This window comes from Symphalangus syndactylus, chromosome 15, assembly GCF_028878055.3.
Source record: "Symphalangus syndactylus isolate Jambi chromosome 15, NHGRI_mSymSyn1-v2.1_pri, whole genome shotgun sequence".
NCBI lineage: Eukaryota > Metazoa > Chordata > Mammalia > Primates > Hylobatidae > Symphalangus > Symphalangus syndactylus.
This window is the reverse complement of record NC_072437.2, coordinates 69,175,356-69,195,857: the sequence shown is the minus strand read 5'-3', so window position 1 is coordinate 69,195,857 and position 20,502 is coordinate 69,175,356. Positions and strand designations below refer to the sequence as shown.

Sequence of the window (20,502 nt, the reverse complement as noted above, 5' to 3'; positions counted from 1 at the left end):
TGTTTTATCAAAAGCTGTTTCTGCATCTACTGAGATGATGATACGGTTTTTGCTTTTAGTTCTGTTTATGTGGTGAATCACATTTATTGATTTGCGTATGTTGAACCAGCCTTGCATCCTTGTACTGAAGCCTTCTTGATTGCGGTGTATTAACTTACTGATGTGCTGCTGGATTCTGTTTCCTAGTATTTGGTTAAGAATTTTTGTGTCTATGTTAATCAGAGTAATTGGCCTGAAAGTTTTCTTTTTGTGTGTTTCTCTGCCAGATTTTGGTATTAGGCTGATGCTGGCTTCATAGACTGAGTTAGGGAGGAGCCCCTCATCCTCAGTTCTTTGGAATAGGTTCAATAGAACTAGTACCAGTTCTTTGCACATCTTGTAGAATTCAGCTGTTGCTTCATCTGGTCCAGGGCTTTTCCTTGTTGGTAGATTTTATATTAATGATTTGATTTTGGAACTCGGTATTTGTCTATTTAAGGTTTCAATCTCTTTCTAGTTCAATCTTGGGAGATTGTATGTTTCCAGGAATTTATCCATTTCCTCTAGATTATCTAATTTGTGTGCATAGAGTTGTTTATAGTATTCTCTGAGGATCTTTTGTATTTTTGTGGGATTGGTTGTAATGTCATCTTTGTCATTTATGGTTGTATTTATTTGGCTCTTTTTTCTTTGTTTAGCTATCAGGCTATCCATCTTGTTTATTTTTTGAAAAACTAATTATTGGTTTCATTGATCTTTTGTGTGGATTTTTGCATCTAGTCTAAAAAAAAACAGCACCTTAAAAAGCACTTCATTCAGTGCTTCTCTAATTTTAGTTATTTCTCTTCTGCCAGCTTTGGAGTTAGTTTATTTTTTTTTTCTAGTTCCCTTAAGTGCAAAGTAGGAACATTAATTTGAGATATTTCTAACTTCTTGATGAAGGCATTTAGTGCTGTAAACTTTCCTCTTAACACTGCTTTAGCTACATCCCAGAGATTCTGGTATGTTGTGTCCCTATTTTCATTAATTGCAAAGAATTTTTTTATTTCTTCCTTAATTTAGATTTTCACCCAGGAGTTATTCAGGAGCAAATTATGTAATTTCCATGTATTTATGTAGTTTTGAGAGATCTTCTTGATACTGATTTCTATTTTTGTCTCACTGTGGTCAGAGTGTGTGCTTGGTATGATTTCAAACTTTTTGAATTTTTTTTTTTTTTTTTTTTTTTTTTTTTGAGTGGAGTCTCGCTCTGTCGCCCAGGCTGGAGTGCAGTGGCGCAATCTCGGCTCACTGCAAGCTCCGCCTCCCGGGTTCACGCCATTCTCCTGCCTCAGCCTCTCCGAGTAGCTGGGACTACAGGCGCCCGCCACCACGCCCGGCTAAATTTTTTGTATTTTTAGTAGAGACGGGGTTTCACCGTGGTCTCGATCTCCTGACCTCGTGATCCGCCCGCCTCGGCCTCCCAAAGTGCTGGGATTACAAGCGTGAGCCACCGCGCCCGGCCAAACTTTTTGAATTTATTGAGGCTTGCTTTATGGCCAAGCATGTGGTTGATCTTAGAATATGTTCTGTGTGCACATGAGAATGTATCTTCTGTGTTTGTTGGGCAAAGTGTTCTGTAGATGTCTATCGGGTCCAGTAGGTCAACTGTCAAGTGCGAGTATGGAGTTTGTTAGTTTTCTACCTCAATGATCTGTCTATTGCTGTCAGTGGGTTGCTGAAGTCTCCTGCTGTTATTGGGTGTCTAAATCTTTTTGTAGGCCAAGAAAATCTTGTTTTATGAATTTGGGTGCTCCAATGTTGGGTGTGTACATATTTAGGCTAAGTCTTCTGGTTGAATTGTGCCCTTTATCATTCTATAAGGAATGTCCTTCTTTGTCCTTAATTTTTATTAGTTAAAAATGTTTTATTTGGCCAGGTGCAGTGGCTCATGCCTGTAATCCCAGCACTTTGGGAGGCCGAGGCAGGTGGATCATGAGGTCAGGAGTTCGAGGCCAATCTGTCTGTACTAAAAATACAAAAATTAGCCAGGTGTGGTAGTGCAACCCTGTAATCCCACTTACTCGGGAGGCTGAGGCAGGAGAATTGCTTGAACCCGGGAGGCAGAGGTTGCAGTGAGCTGAGACTGTGCTACTACACTCCAGACTGGGCAAGAGAGTGAGATGCCATATTTAAAAAAAAAAATCAACCACTTAGAATAGTACACACATTAAGTAGATCCTACATCTAGAATAGGTTAAGCAACCATTTATAAGCATCTTCATGAGAAATGATCACCTCTGGGTTTTTCTGGTAATATTTGAAATAAACATGGAAACAAACTGTATTTCCCTCAACACATAACTGTCCAAATTACATGTGCAAGTAGAGGTTTATGTAAAAGGCCTGACAGAACTGTACTCGTCTTTTGAATTAGGTGCATAAGGCTACTGACCACTCTCTATTTTACCAAGGGAAAGAGCAGTGACTTCTCTATTTCAGTACAATTATGGGCAGAAATGAGATGATGCAAAATAGAGGTTCTTCCGTACAATTTAAGATATAGGGTATAAGAGAAGACAAAAAAGCAAAATTCCCAAGAAATCAGAATAACTTCACGCTGGTCTTGTACTACAAGAAACCCTGAGATGAACTGTAGTCCTCGAACACCTGTGCTTGGCTCAGGCCCTCCAAGACACTTCAGTATGTGTCCAGCTGGCTCATTATCAACTTCCTGGTATATTCTTAGGCCAAAAAGAGTGCTTCATTGTCAGGGAATGCTCGAATCATAGTAGGTTTCCGTCCAGAATATGAGGCCATTATTCCTAGAAGACAAAAGGGCAATCAAAGACTGCAACAATCCCTCCTTTGAGGACACCCATGCAGCTGCATAGCACAGGTCTATTTACACATGCAAATCCAAGAGTGCTAAAAACCAACAAGTCATGGAAGGATGCATTCCCAGCTTTCCCTAAATAGACCAACAGAAACAAGGACAAGCATCAGGTCTCCTGGCGAAACTGACTGATGCTCAGGTAACATACCCCAATTCCATGCTTGGTTAACTCTTAGTATATGGATGGGGCAGAGTTGAGGCCTGAGACGGCCAGACTGATGCAACCACGGAGACAGAGGTGGCCACAGCTTTGCAGCTTCACCTGGGCAGTGGCACGAGCACCACCCTTGAGGTTGGAGACTGGTTTATAGTATTAGTACTGCCCAGGGTGGTCATGAAGATTGAATTAGATAAGGGAGGTATAAGTACTTTGTAAAACTTTACATGTTATACAAATTTAAGGGAGGATTACTATGAGTAATAGACAGGGTATCTGTGCTCTATTTGGGACACAAAGTTTCTGTGTTACTGTTCTCTTTCTTTTACAATCAAAACAGAGAAGTTCGTATCTCAGATTTTAAGGTATATACTAGATGCTGGAAAAACAGGTGTTTACTCACCTTCATTTTTCACAACATTTATAAAGGTTCTGATAAATCCTGCCTGTTTTCCAGACATGGAAAGAACTTGAATTCTGGATTTGATACAATCCACTGGTTACACCCCAAGCCAGAGGCAAATCCCGCCGACTCCCTCCACCACTTAACATCAAAGGGAGAGGGCCCAGAGGAAAAAAAAATAGCAAATGGTATTTTATCTCAAGAACAGCTGATGTGACATTTCCAGAGGTCAATGTAGTAATGGCTGCAGGTAGGTGAAAATAAAAATGCTAATGCTGCAGAATAGAGTTCTTTGTGGAAACTGTCAAAGCTCTTGTTCCCAGGCTCTAAGAACACAAGGTAGCCCAGGTCTACCCCTGGGTCTTGCCAAGTACAAGAAGCCCTAGTGAAGGTTGTATTTCATTTGGTCACTGAGGTGTTGAGGGCTGGCCCACACGAACCAGCAGGCCTCCAGCTGAGTGGCAACCCCTTACGGTGGGGAGAAGACAGGCCAAACACAATCTACGTCTTTTTTCAACTTTCTCACTCTTAAGTATTTTAATAGCCCCGATTCTTCCTTTACCATTAAAAGCCAAAATTGTTTTTATTAAACATAGCAGATAAGTCTGGGAGCTTGTCTAACCCTAGAATAGATTCAACATGCTGAGGGAGATGGTAAGAATAGGTAAACGCATTTGCATTACGTAGGGTGTGATGGTGTTTGCTCCCTGCAGGTATGGTTTCTGTGGATTCTCTGCTCTTTGTGCTCTCCTCCCCACATTGGTGGCTCCATCTGGCACAGGGAAGCTTCTGGATGCCAGAAGGTAACACGGTGGCAGGCAGTTGATAGCACCCCACCCCCCAGGCTTGATAATTTCCTTAGGACAGGGTCTGAAGCAGTACATCCCAAACTTTCTTACTGGAATAAAGTTTGTTAATTTTTCTGTCTTCTTGGGCAATCGTATCCAGTCCCAAGCCTTTTAAAAAAACAAGCTATACCCATCCTGGTGGAATTCCTGCCTATAAAAGGGGACACCTTCAGACCTCCAGGCACCTCCAGAGAACACTGCTATGCACAAGGAACCGAATTCAGTTGTGTGGGACCTGCAGCTGCAATCAGGTTTCAAACTCCTATTGCTGATGATCAAGTTAAAATATGAATGTGCTGAATTAAATGCTTTATTCAGCTTATCTGCATCTAGGTTATCTAAATTACACACCCACTTAAAACATTCTGTCACCTCTTCTCTTGGAATAATTATTTTAATGTAATTCAGATCTCATTTTATCCTAGCTCAGCAGTACCTAGGAGAGAATGACTCTAAATTAATCATAGTAAAATCATATTAAATTATATTCCACTAATTCAAAATTGCAGATAATTTGGCAATTAAAGGGAGAAGTGTGTCATTCCTCTCCTGGAAGAAATGAACAGTAATGATGGGATCACAGAGATCGTACATACAAGGGCCCAATACACACATGCCCACCAGCAAATGGCTTACATACCAGGCTCCCAGCCATACTGTTATAGTTTCTATCTTTCAAACTAACTGTAAATTACAAATGTGGTACCCAAATACCTGTATGCACATACGTAGGAAAAGGTAAACTCTTTTTTTTTTTTTTTTTTTAAGGTGGATTCTCACTCTGTTACCCAGGCTGGAGTGTAATGGCACAATCTTTGCTCACTTCAACCTCTGCCTTCTGGGTTCCAGCAATTCTCCTGCCTCAGCCTCCCGAGTAACTGGCATTACAGGCGTGTACCACCACATCTGGCTAATTTTTGTATTTTTAGTAGAGACGAGGTTTCACCATATTGGCCAGGCTGGTCTTGAACTCCTGACCTCAAGTGATCCACCCGCCTTGGCCTCCCAAAGTGCTGAGATTACAGGCATGAGCAACCTTGCCCAGCCAAAAGTAAACTTTTTAACTCTATCACAGTATGTTCTAGATCTTTGACAGACTAACTCAAAGACATAAGATGTCAAAAGGTGAGACTCTCTCATGTGGCTAAACACCCTCCTACTGCAGAGACAGAATGGAGCCCAAAAGCATTCACGTACTGGTGAGAGGTGGCCAGGTGCAGGCAGATGGTTGCACCATTCTCAGGGTCAGCATCCTCCCCAGTGTGGCACGGGGGAGCGGAGGGGGAATGGGGCCTGGGAGGCTGTAGCCTAAAGGCACACAGTGGGCAAGAGACTACTGGGCGGGTCTCTGCCAGCCTTCAGTTCCCTGAGCATCTGGTGCCAGGATGCTTCTAGTGGGCTCTGCCCTGGGAGAAGTGCCAGTAAAAGATTTGGCTGAAGGCAGCTGAATTCTCTTAGAAGCTTAGGGCGTAGATACATACGAATGTAGAGGAGTTTATCTAAATAGCTTGTTTACTCATGTGGTCCTAAAACCTTTGACCGTGACTGCTCTCTACTCAGGAGGTCAGCAATGTTAATTACCCTCTAGTTGTGTTTACCTGAGACCTTTGTCATTAAATCTGTACTGAATAAATGCCTGGAGCCCCAGTCTGTTTCTCTCTCCTTCCCACTGTACCAACTTGATTAGGTACCTTCAGAATATCTGAGAGTCCCCCATGAAACTGGCATATATTCAGTTGTGTCACATAAACGAGGAACAACTTGGTAGAATAAGCATATCGAGTCAAGTCTGTGTCCACTCAGTGGTGTCAAATATTTGAGACTGTTGAATATTCAAATCTATTCAACACTCAGAAAAATTCTGAGATTGTTCATTAATATTAATTAGCTACTTCCTCATTTGTTCTGTCATCTGCTAGAACTTGTTAGTGAACAAGTGGCAACATACACCAAAGTTCTTCAGAAAATTCTATGGGGAAACTTAATATTTTGACAATTCTCTCCCTGTTCCTGATTTTTCCCTGTGAACTGGGAAAGGGCCATCAGTATAGTGTGGTGGTGAAGAGCTGGGTTTGAGTCCTGACTCTGCAATCACATGATATTGGCCATGTGATACTGTGTGGCTTTCATTCAACACTGGGAATCTGAGTTTCCTCAATTATGAGAATAACATGAGGTCCTGTGGGTTTGTGGTGGAAATCAACAAAGCTTATAAATTTAACGTGCTTACTAGTCCCTGGTACACAGTAGGCACTCAATAAGTGTTCATTGAATGTCATGATAGAATGAACATACTAAATAAGAATCATGCCCAAAGTGGTTAAAAGACCAATGTTTCCTAGTAAATATTCATCTACTTATAGTTATTAACTGCTGAAAACAACAAAACTGGCATTGAATATTTTCACTGATTGAGCTGGCCTCCTTTAGTCCAGTGGCCTCTACACTTTTTGGTTCACATTTCGCTAGTAAGAAAATCTTGTGCCTACACCCCCATGTAATGTGCTCCTGCATCAATGTTACATACATCTTGAAATAGAAAATATAGAAAAAAGTTTCAAATATGCAATAAATAGGAAATAAAAAATATTTAATTACATGTGTGCACTAAGGGAAAAAAGTCAATCCATTATGCATCAGGAAAAACAACATTTAAATAAGTTATTTGTATCTGTAATTTTCATCCTTAAAAAGTTTTAAGGTAGTCTGTGATAATTTTTCTCAAATTTCTAAAACTTCTATAAATAACAGTTTCTAGTTACATAAACATCTTAAAAATCAACTGTTTTTAAAGGATATGGATATGAATGTGCCATAATTGACTCACCCTAGAGGTTATTTCTAAATTTTCATTATTGTAAACAGTGCTGTGATGACTATTCTCATGTACACATCCTTGTGCACTTATTCAATTATTTTCTTAGTAGTGGAAAGGGAGGTTCAATGGTTATTCATTATTTATTTTAATTCATAATTTTTAAAAATTTTGGGTTTTTTTTGTAGATATGGGGTCTTGCTATGTTGACCAGGCTGGTCTTGAACTCCTGGCCTCAAGTGAGTTTCTTCCACCTCAGCCTCCCAAAGTGCTGGTTTACAGGCATGAGCCACCATGTCCAGCTTACAATTTTATTTAGTTTTTAATAAATAGTAAATTCACACTGTAGAATATCTAAAAAATAAAATAATGACATGTTAACTTCTTCCCCACTGTTGTCCCCAGTTCCTCTCTGCAGAGGCATCTGCTGTCACTTGCTCCTCACGAATCCTGCTAGAGCTACACTATGTGTAGACACGTGGCAGCGTGCTCCTCAGCCTCTTCCGTGCTGGCTTTTCCACTGAATGTATCTTGGCAATTGTTCCTCATCATTACATATAGAGCTGCCTCATTATCTACAGTAGCTGGGATGCACATTTCACATGTTTATGTACATTGACTTCCACAAGGTTGCACTCACAGTATCTGAGTTTCTAAAAAGGAGAGACCATGTTGGCAGTTCTCCGTACAAAAGACAAACTGAGAAGGGAGAGCAGGCACGAATTACTCCTCTGTCCACAGAGATGGTGAGACAGCTCAGTGTGGGAAGATGTATAAGGGAAGTATATACAATTCTACCTGAATTGGAAGTAAACAGGGACATTGTATTTCTGGTATTCAGCTGGAGTTGAACACGCTTCATAGATGAGGCTCACTATGGCCAAGTCCCAGTGCTGAGGTCCAGGGAGGGGCAGGCTGAGTCAGCCCATCAATTCATCAACAGAGGGAACAGGGGAGGACAGGGGCAGGCCAGCCTGGAACCTAGAGCCTTTGGATTTCTATTTTTACTTCTTACAATGAGGTTGTTTAAAAAAAGAGGAGGGGGCCAGGCGTGGTGGTTCATGCCTGTATTCCCAGCGTTTTGGGAGGCTGAGTCAGGCGGATGGCATGAGGTCAGGAGTTTAACACCAGTCTGGCCAACAGGGCAAAAACCTCGTCTACTAAAAGTACAAAAATTAGCCAGGCATGGTGGCAGGGACCTGTAATCCCAGCTACTCAGGAGGCTGAGGCAGGAGAATTGCTTGAACTCGGGAGGCGGAGGTTGCAGTGAGCCGAGATCGCACCACTGCACTCCAGCCTGGGCAATAGTGTGAGACTCCATCCAAAAAAAAAGAAAAAGAGAAGAAGAAGAGGTTAGACTTAACTGTTTCCAAGATTTCATCCAGTTGTGAAATCCTGAACTGCCAGGCCTACAAGTTCAATTCAAGAGATGGAATGTAGCTTCCTGCAGCCTTTAAATGAACAAAACAAACAGCACAAGCTACACTGCGAAGATGAGTCTGCACTGCATGTCTTTCTTTCTGCACCCAGGAACTGGCTTACCAGCATATCACCCCAGCGTTGACATACTGGTGAGTGACGACAGTGCGCTTTTTGCAAATCCTGTGCACTATGACTTTTCTCCTTCAAGAATAGATTTGACTGGTCTGAAATTCTATTTTCATATTTTGCTGTGCTCTAGTAATATCCTGCTTCACAGGACATGTGGGTCCTACAGTTCAGGGAACAGGGAGAGGACAGGGCTGGGCCTCCTCTGCCTCTCGGAGCCCAGCCTCCCAACCGGCCAAGTCACAGTCTCTCCTGATGAACTTTGAGTAGCTCACTCACTCTCTCCTGCTGCTAATCTGTTTCCTCTTCTAACCATGACCCTGTTGTTCCCTGAATGCACATGTTTTATCATACTGTAGTTTATGACATTTGGAAATACCTGAGAATTTAATGAAAAGGAAAATTTTCCACCATTTTCCTTAATGTCAGTTTGTAGCTTTTTCTTCTGCTGCTGAGGTAAGTACTTCACTTTCAAACAGAAGATACAATTTGCAAAGATTCCCATCATCATCCTGTAGGAAAAAAGTTTTTAAGGACTCTCTCTTAAGTCAATATGACAGTGAATTTAGAATTGTTATACATACAAACTGTGGAAAAATTAGGCATTACCTTAAGAAATATTGTAATCATGTTGTAAATTGAACACATCGTAAAAATTGAATATCCTAGCTTGCAATATGTGTGTTGGTTTAAGAATCATTTCTAGCTTTTATGGCTGATATTACAACACCCAAAATCCCTTTGTACAGGCTTATAATATGCATCTTAATAAAAACATGACAGATTTCAGTTACAGATTGTGTGACTCAGGAACATAGAAGCATTTATCTCTAAATTAGAAATTAACATTATGTGATAGTGAAACCATGGGTTTTTGTATATAATTCTATGCATTCAAAAAGACTCATTATGTGGGTTTCTGTTAAGACATTCTGGAGAAAAACCGAACAATTGGTAATAAAAATATACAACTATGTTTAAATGGAATATGTATATGTGTATATACACATATATATTCTGCATTTGGGTGTTTTTGGGAGGGAGACGGAGTCTCACTCTGACACCCAGGCTGGAGTACAGCGGCGGGATGTCAGCTCGTGGCAACCTCCGCCTCCCGGTTCAAGTGATTCTCCTGCCTCCGCCTCCAGCGTAGCTGGGATTACAGGCGCCCACCACCATGCCTGGCTAATTTTTTTCTATTTTTACTACAAATGGGTTTTCGTCATGTTGCCCAGGCTGGTATTTGTCCATTTTTAGAAGCAAGGAGTCACGTCTAACAGGCTCCCTCAAAGAAAGTTGCCCTTTGGAGATAGCGGTTCCCAAGTCCCGTGTCGGTTTGGGGGTCGCGGTTCCGGGTCCCTTGTCAGTTTGGGGATAGCGGTTCCGGGTTCAGTGTTAGTTTGGGGATCGCGGTTCTGCATGCTTTATCAGTTTGGCGATAACTCGCACCCGGAGAGCGCAGCGTCCCTAGCAGGGACCGTCGCCAGAAGGCGTCTAGAATTGGGTCCCTCCAGGTGGGGAGCGGGACCCGACCTCAGGCGGAGTTTGTCTTTTCAGCCTGAGGGAGTTCAGGGCTTTGTTTCAGTTTCACATTTCAGGTGGGACTTGGCCAATAAGGGTAAATCCAAAGCTCGGCTTTGGGAGAGGTGGGTGGATGGTGCTGTCCTTTAACAGAGAAATGGAAGGGATTCACAAGGGCGGGAAAGAAGAAAATTTCGTGGAAACAGGAGAGTGAGGTAATAAATTTACTTTAAGCCTTGCTGAGTTTGAAATTCGTGATAGTGTTTGTAACTAGTTGGAAATATATTTATCTGCCATTCAAGAGAGGCGGGGGCTGGAGATACAGATCTGAGATTCACTGAAATGGGAATAAAGCAATGGGGAAGAGTCAGATTTTTAGGATACTGAATAAAATGAGAATAGAAAGGGTAGAGTAGAGAATACAGTGGATATGGTATGGCTTTGAATCCTGACTCCACAATTTATTACCAAGGGGATTGGGGACACCGTAATTCACCAAGTTTCATCATTACAACCTACTCTATAGGGTTGTCTAAGAAACAACAAGAGATTTTGGGGGAGGAGAGAGACTCTGGTTTCCAGAGTTACCACATTATAATGCTCAAAATGTCCAATCTTCAACAAAAAATTATGAGGCATGCAAAAAAAAAAAAAAGAAAGAAACATGAAAAAATGGCCAAATCAAAGGAAAAAAAATAAATGAACAGAAACTGTCCCTGAGCCAAGGAAGCGCAGATATAGGAATTATAAGACAAATACTTTAAATGACCTGTCTTAAACATGAACAAAAAGTGAAAAGAAACATAGAAAAAGAACGGAAAGAAACAACCAGGAGAACAAGGTCTCAAAAAACAAATAGAGAATATGCAAAAGAATATACAAATGGTCAACAAACATGAAAAAAGCTCAACATCACTAATCATCAGAGAAGTGCAAATCAAAACTACAATGAGATACCATCAGAACAGTTATTATTAAAAAGTCAAGGAACAACATATGCTGGCAAGGGTGCAGAGAAAAGGAAATGCTTATACACTGTCAGTGGGAATGTAAATTAGCTCAACCACTGTGGAAAGCAGTTTGGAGATTTCTCAAAGAGCTGAAAACAGAACTGCCATTTGACCCAGCTATCCCATTACTGGGTACACATCCAAAAGAAAAGAACTCATTCTACCAAAAAGACACATGCACTAGTATGTTCATCACAGCACCATTCACAATAGCAAAGACATGGAATCAACTCAGGTGCCCATCAACAATGGACTGGATAAAGAAAATATGGTACATATGCACCATGGGATACTATGAAGCCATAAAAAGAATGAAATCATGTCCTTTGCAGCAACATGGATGCAACTGGAGGCCATTGTCCTAAGCGAATTAATAAAGGAACAGAAAAACCAAATACTGCATGTTCAAATTTGTAAGTGGGAGCTAAACACTGGGTACTCATGGATATAACGATGGTAACAGTAGACACTGGGGACTACTAAACGGGGAGGGAGGGAAAAGGGCAAAGGTTGAAAAAACTATTGGCACAATGCTCAGTATCTGGGTGAGGGGATCAATCATACCCCAAACGTCAGAACCACAAATTATACCTAGGTAACAAACCTGCACATGTACCCTCTGAATCTAAAATAAAAGTTGAAATTATTTAAAAAATAAAGATTAATAGATAGAAATTATAAAAGGAACCAAACAGAAATTATGGAACTGAAAAGAACCAAAAAAATTGTATGGTTAAAAAGTACAATAGGATGAAGCATGATGGCTCATGCCTGTAAACCTACCATCTTGGGAGGCCAAGGCGAGAGGATCACTTGAGGCTAAGAGTTTGCCTTGGCAACATAGCGAGACCCCACCTTTACAAAAAAATTTAAAAATTAACTGGGCATGGTGGTACATGTCCGTGGCCGTAGCTACTCAGGAGGCTAAGGCAGGCGGATCACTTGAGCCCAGGAGTTCACGGCTGCAGTGAGCTATGATTGCACTCCTGCACTCCAGCCTGGGTAACAGAGCAACACCTTGTCTCATTAAAAAAAAAAAAAAAATAAAATTCACAAGTGACGCTCAACAGATTTGAGCAGGTTAAAGAAGGAATGAGCAAACTTGAAAACAATTGAAATTAAGTCTAAGGAGCAGAAAGTAAAAGAATGAAGAACAAAGTCCAAAAGATTTGTGGACACCATCAAGTGTACCAGCATATGCATAATGGGAGTCCCAGAAATAAATAAGAAGGTAAAAAGGGCAGGAAGAGTGACTGAAGACAAAGTGGCCCCAAAGTCCCAATTTGATAAAAGACATAATGTAACACTTCTAATAAGCTCAATGAACTTCAAGTATGATAAATTCAAAGAGTTCACAATAGCATTATATTAATAATCAAACTGTTGAAAGCCAAAGACAGAGAAGCTTAAAAGCAGCTTGAGAGAAATTATCACTACATACAAAGGACCTTCCATAGGATTAACAGCCAATTTATTACCATGGAGGCCAGAAGGCAGTGGGATGATATAAAGTGCTGAAAGAAAACAAACAAACTGGCAACCATGAATTCTGTATCTGTCAAAGCTATCCTGTAGAAACGATGGAGACGACAGGCACAATAACTCATTCCTGTAGTCCCAACACTTTGGGAAGCTGAGGCAGGTGGATTGCTTGAGCTCAGGAGTTCAAGAAGAGCCTGGGCAACATGGCAAAACCCCATCTCTACAAAAAACAAAAATTAGCTGGATGTGTTGGCACATGCATGTGGTCCCAGCTTCCTAGGAGGCTGAGGCAGGAGGAACACTTGAGCCCTGGAGGTTGAGGCTACAGTGAGTTGTGATTATGCCACTGCCCTCCAGCCTGGGTGATAGAGTCACCCCATCTAAAAAAAAAATGTGTAATAAAAACCTACAGAATGCTTGAAAAACCATCAAACTACTATGTAATTGTTACTACTTTTAAAGAAAGCAAAAATACAGGTGTGAAAACTATTATGGTATTGCTCTGCAGTTATTACATCAAAGATTCAAGCTAGAAATCCTTTACAGTCTATTCAACATCATTGGTCAGGCATTCTAGAGTGTAGTGGATGTGATAATCCCTTTGTTGTACAGAACCATTAGGTTTCCAGGATCTTTTGTTGTAAGTCCAATACACCAGCAATAGATTTAACTATATCAAAATGCCAAGATTTAAAAAAGTCTCTTTGCACTCAATATTGTTGTTAGAATCTTCTTTACTGGCCAAGTGTGGTGGCTTACACCTGTAATCCCAGCACTTTGGGAGGCCGAGGTGGGCGGATCACCTGAGGTCAGGAATTCAAGACCAGCCTGACCAACATGGAGAAACCCTATCTCTACTAAAAATACAAAATTAGCCAGGCATGGTGGTGTGTGCCTATAGTCCCAGCTACTCAGGAGGCTGAGGCGGGAGAATCACTTGAACTCAGGAGGTGGAGGCTGCAGTGAGCCAAGATCACGCCACTGGACTCCAGCCTGGGCAACAAGAGCGAAACTCCATCTCAAAAATAAGAAACTTCTTTACTGAAGTAACTCTAGAAATCTATTTCAGGCCTTGGTGAAGACCTCCTTCACTCTTCCTGCAGGTGAAGGAGGGTGTGGTTTTTCTTGGGTTTGCCTAGAGGCCAGACACATGCATCTCCCCAACCTGCTGGAGTTCCCCTTTCTAGCACGGATCACCTGGCTTGGGGATCTGCTAGGTCTGTCCTGCAGACTCTGGCTGAGCAACAGATGAAAGGAGTACTCAGACACAGGTATGCAGTGTTTAAGAGCAGCTAGGGGAGTGCCGGGCACTAGTGGCTGAAGAGTGAGTAGTCTTCAACAGCTGGAGCTGCCTGTTTTTATTCAACAGACATAATGCTGAAAGCCTGGAGGAAACACAATCTTCAGGTAATTAACATTATTGTTCCCCCTTCAGGGAAGGGGTCACGTGTGTGAATGATCAACGGTCAGTTCCTGGTCAACGTAAGTAAACAAGCCTGTTGTTAGTATTCAATTTAAGCTTCTGAGGTCTTACTGACTGGGATGTTAGTACATATCCAAGATATTTCCAAGGAGAGGACAGCTGTACCTTTTCAGGTGCTATGATTAAGCCTGTTAACTGTGTATTCTTTTGACAGAAGCATATAAATTCAAAAGTATTGGCTCCATTGGGGCTGCCAGTAAGATGTCATCCATATAATGGATTATCTTGCAATTAGGGAATTCTTTTCTACTGGGGAGCAAAGCCGGATTTACATGATACTGACACATAGTAGGACTGTTCAGCATTCCTTGAGGAAGTACTTTCCAATGAAATCGGGGAGCTGGCCTTTCATTATTGATAGCTGGTATTATAAATGTAAATTTTTCTCTGTCCTGTTTTGCAAGGAGAATAGTATGAAAGCAGTCTTTTAAGTCAATAATGACTTAAAACTCGAGGAATCACTGTGGGGGAAGGGAGCCCCTGTTGAAGGGGCCCCATAGGTTGCAAATTAGCATTGATAGCATGTAAGTCATGCAAAAGTCTCCATTTACCAGATTTTTTGGGAATGACAAAAATGGGTGAATTCCAAGGACTGTTTGCTGGTTCTATATGGCCGGCTTTTAATTGTTCCTCAGTTAATTCATGGGTTTGTTGTAATTTCTCTCCCTTTAAAGGTCACTGTTCTACCCAAATTGGATCTTGAGACAGCCATGTCAGGGGTAGGGGAGGACTTACAACAGTGGCCACTATTAGAAAGGGCTCTGCATAGTGACCCCTGCATTGGGCTAATAGGTCCCATCCCCAAAGATGAACAGGGATGGGCATGATTAGAGGTTGTATAGTTGCATTTCTTCCCTCCAAATCACGACTTTAGAGGGCGTGCACTCTGCTTGGCTGTGTGCACTTCTCCAATGCCGACAATTTTCTGTTTCTGAGTGACCCATATGTTTTACCCAGCCAATTGATTCTGGTTGGCTTGTCGTTCACACAACTCATCATATTCTGCCCTCCAGAGGAGGTATTGACTGGCCTCTAAAGTTGTTTGAGCTAGTACTGACCAGTCCCGTTGGATCATAAGGAAGTTGTCTGCTGTGGCCTCAATTAATCCTTTTGTAGATGGGCTAGCAGCTCTGTTTTCTCTAATGCTTTTTCTTATCTCTTTTTTTTTTAATTTTTTTGTTTTGCACACAAAACAATAAACATTTTCTAAAAGTACATACAAACAAAAAGATGCATATCAAACATATTAGGAAGGTTGCCCATGGGAAGACGGGGAATAGAAATGGGGGGTGGGAATTAAAGAAATTAAATGAGAGAGGGACTTTGTATGGATCAATGATAATAACTCAATCCTCTATTTGATGAAGAAGAAGGAGAAGGAAGAGGAAGAAAAAGAAAGTGGGATAAAGGATCAGAAAGGGAGGAAAATAGAAAAAATTAGAGTACGACTCCAGGGTAGACCTGTTTTGTTGTCACTTGGTTGGTTGGTTGGTTGCTTTGTCAGTTGTATTTTTCATATGTTTCGCCATGTTGGCCAGGCTGGTCTCAAACTCCTAGCCTCAAGTGATCAACCCGCCTCGGCCTCCCAGAGTACTGGGACTACAGGCATGAGCCACCACGTCCAGCCCCCACATTGCTTCTGGCCTCTGTGGTAGACCTCCCAGACAAGGCAACCGGGCAGAGGCGCTCCCCACATCCCAGACGGGACGGCCAGGCAGAGGCGCTCCTCATATCCCAGACGAGGGGCGGCCAGGCAGAGGCGCTCCTCACTTCCCAGACAGGGTGGCCGCGCAGAGGCGCTCCTCACTTCCCAGATGGGGCGGCCAGGCAGAGGCGCTCCCCACATCCCAGATGGGGTGGCCGGGCAGAGGCGCTCCTCACATCCCAGACAATGGGTGGCCGGGCAGAGGCACTCCTCACTTCCCAGACGACGGGTGGCCGGGCAGAGGTGCTCCTCACTTCCCAGAAGGGGCGGCCAGGCAGAGGCGCTCCTCACTTCCCAGATGGGGTGGCCGGGCAGAGGCGCTCCTCACTTCCCAGACAGGGTGGCCGGGCAGAGGCGCTCCTCACATCCCAGAAGGGGCGGCCGGGCAGAGGCGCTCCCCACATCCCAGACGGGGTGGCCGGGCAGAGGCGCTCCTCACATCCCAGACGATGGGCGGCCGGGCAGAGGCGCTCCTCACTTCCCAGACGGGGCGGCCGGGCAGAGGCGCTCCTCACTTCCCAGACGGGGCGGCCGGGCAGAGGCGCTCCTCACTTCCCAGACGGGGCGGCCGGGCAGAGGCGCTCCTCACTTCCCAGACGGGGCGGCCGGGCAGAGGCGCTCCTCACTTCCCAGACGGGGCGGCCGCGCAGAGGCGCTCCTCACTTCCCAGACGGGGCGGCCGGGCAGAGGCGCTCCTCACTTCTTCCCAGACGGGGCGGACGGGCAGAGATGCTCCTCACTTCCTAGATGGGGTGGCGGCCGGGCAGAGGGGCTCCTCACTTCCCGGACGGGGCAGCCGGGCAGAGGCGCTCCTCACATCCCAGACGATGGGTGGCCGGGCAGAGGCGCTCCTCACTTCCCAGACGGGGCGGCTGGGCAGAAGCGCTCCTCACATTCCAGAAGGGGCGGCCGGGCAGAGGCGCTCCTCACTTCCCAGACGGGGCGGCCGGGCAGAGGCGCTCCTCACTTCCCAGACGGGGCGGCCGCGCAGAGGCGCTCCTCACTTCCCAGACGGGGCGGCCGGGCAGAGGCGCTCCTCACTTCCCAGACGGGGCGGCCGGGCAGAGGCGCTCCTCACTTCCCAGACGGGGCGGCCGGGCAGAGGCGCTCCTCACATCCCAGATGATGGATGGCTGGGCAGAGGCGCTCCTCACTTCCCAGACAGGGCGGCCGTGCAGAGGCGCTCCTCACTTCCCAGACGGAGCGGCCGGGCAGAGGCGCTCCTCACTTCCCAGACGGGGCGGCCGCGCAGAGGCGCTTCTCACATCCCAGAAGGGGCGGCCGGGCAGAGGCGCTCCTCACATCCCAGATGATGGATGGCTGGGCAGAGGCGCTCCTCACTTCCCAGACAGGGCCGCCGTGCAGAGGCGCTCCTCACTTCCCAGACGGGGCGGCCGGGCAGAGGCGCTCCTCACTTCCCAGACGGGGCGGCCGGGCAGAGGCGCTCCTCACATCCCAGAAGGGGCGGCCGGGCAGAGGCGCTCCTCACTTCCCAGACGGGGCGGCCGGGCAGAGGCGCTCCTCACTTCCCAGATGGGGCGGCCGGGCAGAGGTGCTCCTCACTTCTTCCCAGATGGGGCGGCCGGGCAGAGGTGCTCCTCACTTCCCAGATGGGGTGGCGGCCGGGCAGAGTCGCTCCTCACATCCCAGACGATGGGCGGCCGGGCAGAGACGTTCCTCACTTCCTAGACGGGGTGGCGGCTGGGCAGAGTCGCTCCTCACCTCCCAGACGGGGCGGCCAGGCAGAGGAGCTCCTCATAACCCAGACGATGGGCGGCCAGGCAGAGACGCTCCCCATCTCCCAGTCGGGGTGGCGGCCGGGCAGAGGCTGCAATCCCAGCACCCTGGGAGGGCAAGGCAGGCGGCTGGGAGGTGGAGGCTGCAGTGAGCCAAGACCACGCCACCGCACTCTAGCCCGGGCAACACCGAGCACCGAGTGAGCGAGCCTCCGTCTGCAGTCCCAGCACCTCGGGAGGCCGAGGCGGGCAGACCATTCGAGGTCAGGAGCTGGAGACCAGCCTGGCGGACATGGTGAAACCGCGCCTCCATTCAAAGGAGAAAAAGTAGGGAGGGGTGGTGGCGCGTGCCGGCAGTCGCAGGCAGCCCATAGGCCAGGGGAGGAGAATCACGGGAGCCTGCAGCGAGCTGAGTGTACTCCAGCCTGGGCGACAGAGGGAAGAAAAGAAAAGAAAAGAAAAGAAGGAAGGAAGGAAGGAAGGAAGGACGGAAGGAAGGGCTTTTTCTTATCTCTTTATAGGTGTTGAAAGTGATGGGCTCATATACCTGATTGCCATGTTGATCTTGCATCACAGGGCAGGCCAAGAGCTCCCCTTCTAATGCCACTTGCCTAAGACAGGGTCCCATAACTGTAGGGTATCCCTTGTCTTTTTTTCCAATTTATCGGAGGAGGGGGCTCAGGGAAACTCTGTCTCCTCTGTGGCACCTTAACCTAGTAACAGGGAGGCTGAAGGAGGAGGCGGCGGTCAGGTAGGTGGATGGTTCCTCTTCCCTTTCCGTTTTAGGCTCTTCTGTGTAGAGCAGGGCCAAAGCAGCCCTGATTAAGGCCCATAACGTTAAAGATGTTACTGGGACCCGTTGCCCTTGTGCATGATGTCATTTAAGATTTCCCCCCACTTGCTCCCAGAGCTCTTGGTCTAACGTGCCTTCTTCTGGGAACCATGGCTTATTGAAAACAACAGTTTGCATTAGGCCCCTTAATTGAGCCTCCGAGACCGAGGCTCTGCTAGCTTTAAGCAGCTGTTTCAACACTTACATATAGTGTTGCTGTTGAGCTGATAACTGTTGTCCCATGATGAAACCCTAGGTTGAAAATTCCCTCAGACTTGGAAATCCCAAGTGGGCACCAATTACTTACTTCCCGCACAGTCTCTTCACGTCGTTTTTGGGAGTTCCATCGTGATCTGTTGCAGCATTCCTCACACAGGGCACCAGCTGCTGGGTCTGTCCCACAGACCCTGGCTGGACGATGGATGAAACGAGTACTCACACGCAGGTATATAGTGTAAGAGCAGCTAGGGGACTTCTCAGCGCTAGTGGCCAAAGAGCGAGCAGGCAAACAGCCGGAGCTGCTTGCTTTTATTCAGTATAGACATAATGCTGAAAGCCTGGAGCAAAAACAATCTGTGGATAATTAACATTATTGTTCCCTCAGGGAGCGGGTCACGCATGTGGATGATCAAAGGTCAGCTCTTGGTCAATGCAAGTAAACAAGCCTGTTTATGATAAATTCCCCTATGCTTCCTGGTACCTACTCCTTGCCCTCTGCCTCAGGGTCAGAAAACAGCTGCCTTCAGCTTATTCTCCCTGGAGGCTATGCAGAGGCTCCCGACTTTTCAGACGGTCTGCTCCTTTCCCTATAGTTTCTCCCACCACTCTGACCGATCTCCTACAGGAATCATTCCTTGGCCAGGCTAGCCCTGATGTCCTCCCCCACTTTTTTTCTTTTTAAGAGTTGGGGGTTTCACTCTGTTGCCCAGGCTGTAGTCTAGTGATGTGATCATAACTTTCAACTCCTGGGCTGAAGTGATCCTCCTGCCTCAGTGTCCCAAGTAGGTAGGGCTACAGGTGCACACCATCATACCTGGCTAACGTTCAAACATCTGGGCTCAAATGATCCGCTTCAGTCTCCCAAAGTGCTGGGATTACAGGTGTGAGCCACTGCACCTGACATGTCCTCTCTTGATAGAGTGGACACTTGCTACCATCAGACCAGCAATGAAAAGCTGTCAATTCTTTGTCACTCAGATCAACTTTGATTAAAAGAATTATTACCAGCCAAGCACAGTGGCTCATGCCTGTAATTCCAGCACTTTTAGAGGCCAAGGTGGGAGGACTGCTTGAGCCTAGGAGTTAGAGACCAGCCTGGGCAACAGTGAGACCCCTGTCTCCACAAAAATAAATAATTAATGAAAAAGAATTATTTCCACATAATTTGGGAATACAATAAGTATTATTTTGTATCTGGCACAACACTTGACATGACCCACAGAGCTAGGTTTTGGTAGACAGAGTTCACCAACAGTTAAATTCATGATAAAGATGAAAATACCTCCTGTTCATTGACTTTTTACTATGTGGAGGTTTTATGCTACGTTTTCATACATAGTCTTTCTTTAATGTAATCTTCTTGACAGTCCTATGAAGGTCTCATTATTATCCACCCCTGTTTTGCAGATGAGAAGACTGGTTTCAGAAAAGTTGCTTGCTGAAGACTACAAAGCTGTTTGTAAGTTATCAAGCTAGGACTTGATCCCAGGTCTGCCTGATTCCAAATCCTGGACTCTTAACCATGACATAGGAGTGCCCTCTTGACTCCTATGATGGCATAAAGAATTGTATCAGAACGGGTAATCTGGCATTAAAACCCCTGTGCCGCAACAGTTAGTCTAATTTTTCTCTACAGCACCATCTGAAGATGCAACAAAGATAGGAACCACTGATAAGGTAGAACCTTTTATTGTCTGGCAGAGTAGAAGATGGAAGTTCTCCCCACCAGCCTTTCCAACTTGTAATGGATTTGAACCCTTGAAGCTTAGTGGGCAGTTTTGAGAATTACATGGGCTACAGGTGAAAACTTACACATTATAACCTTAATTTAACAGCCAGTTAAGACTTGAGTGTGGTAAAAGATTCATTTATTCAATCAACTAACAATG

General features: G+C 45.2%; 1 protein-coding gene across 2 annotated transcripts in view; it reads left to right on the top strand.

The window, feature by feature from the left end:
• The first annotated feature begins 13,808 nt into the window (after positions 1–13,808).
• CENPJ (centromere protein J) overlaps positions 13,809–20,502 on the top strand; it is a 48,682-nt gene continuing 41,988 nt past the window's right edge. The window contains exons 1-2 of one of the 2 annotated variants that reach the window (XM_063618829.1): positions 13,809–14,045; positions 20,021–20,072. The gene's annotated coding sequence lies outside the window, so the exon portion shown is untranslated. Of the gene's footprint in view, positions 14,046–20,020; positions 20,073–20,259; positions 20,291–20,502 lie in introns of those variants that run through there. The other variant, XM_055243995.2, reaches the window with a different exon arrangement.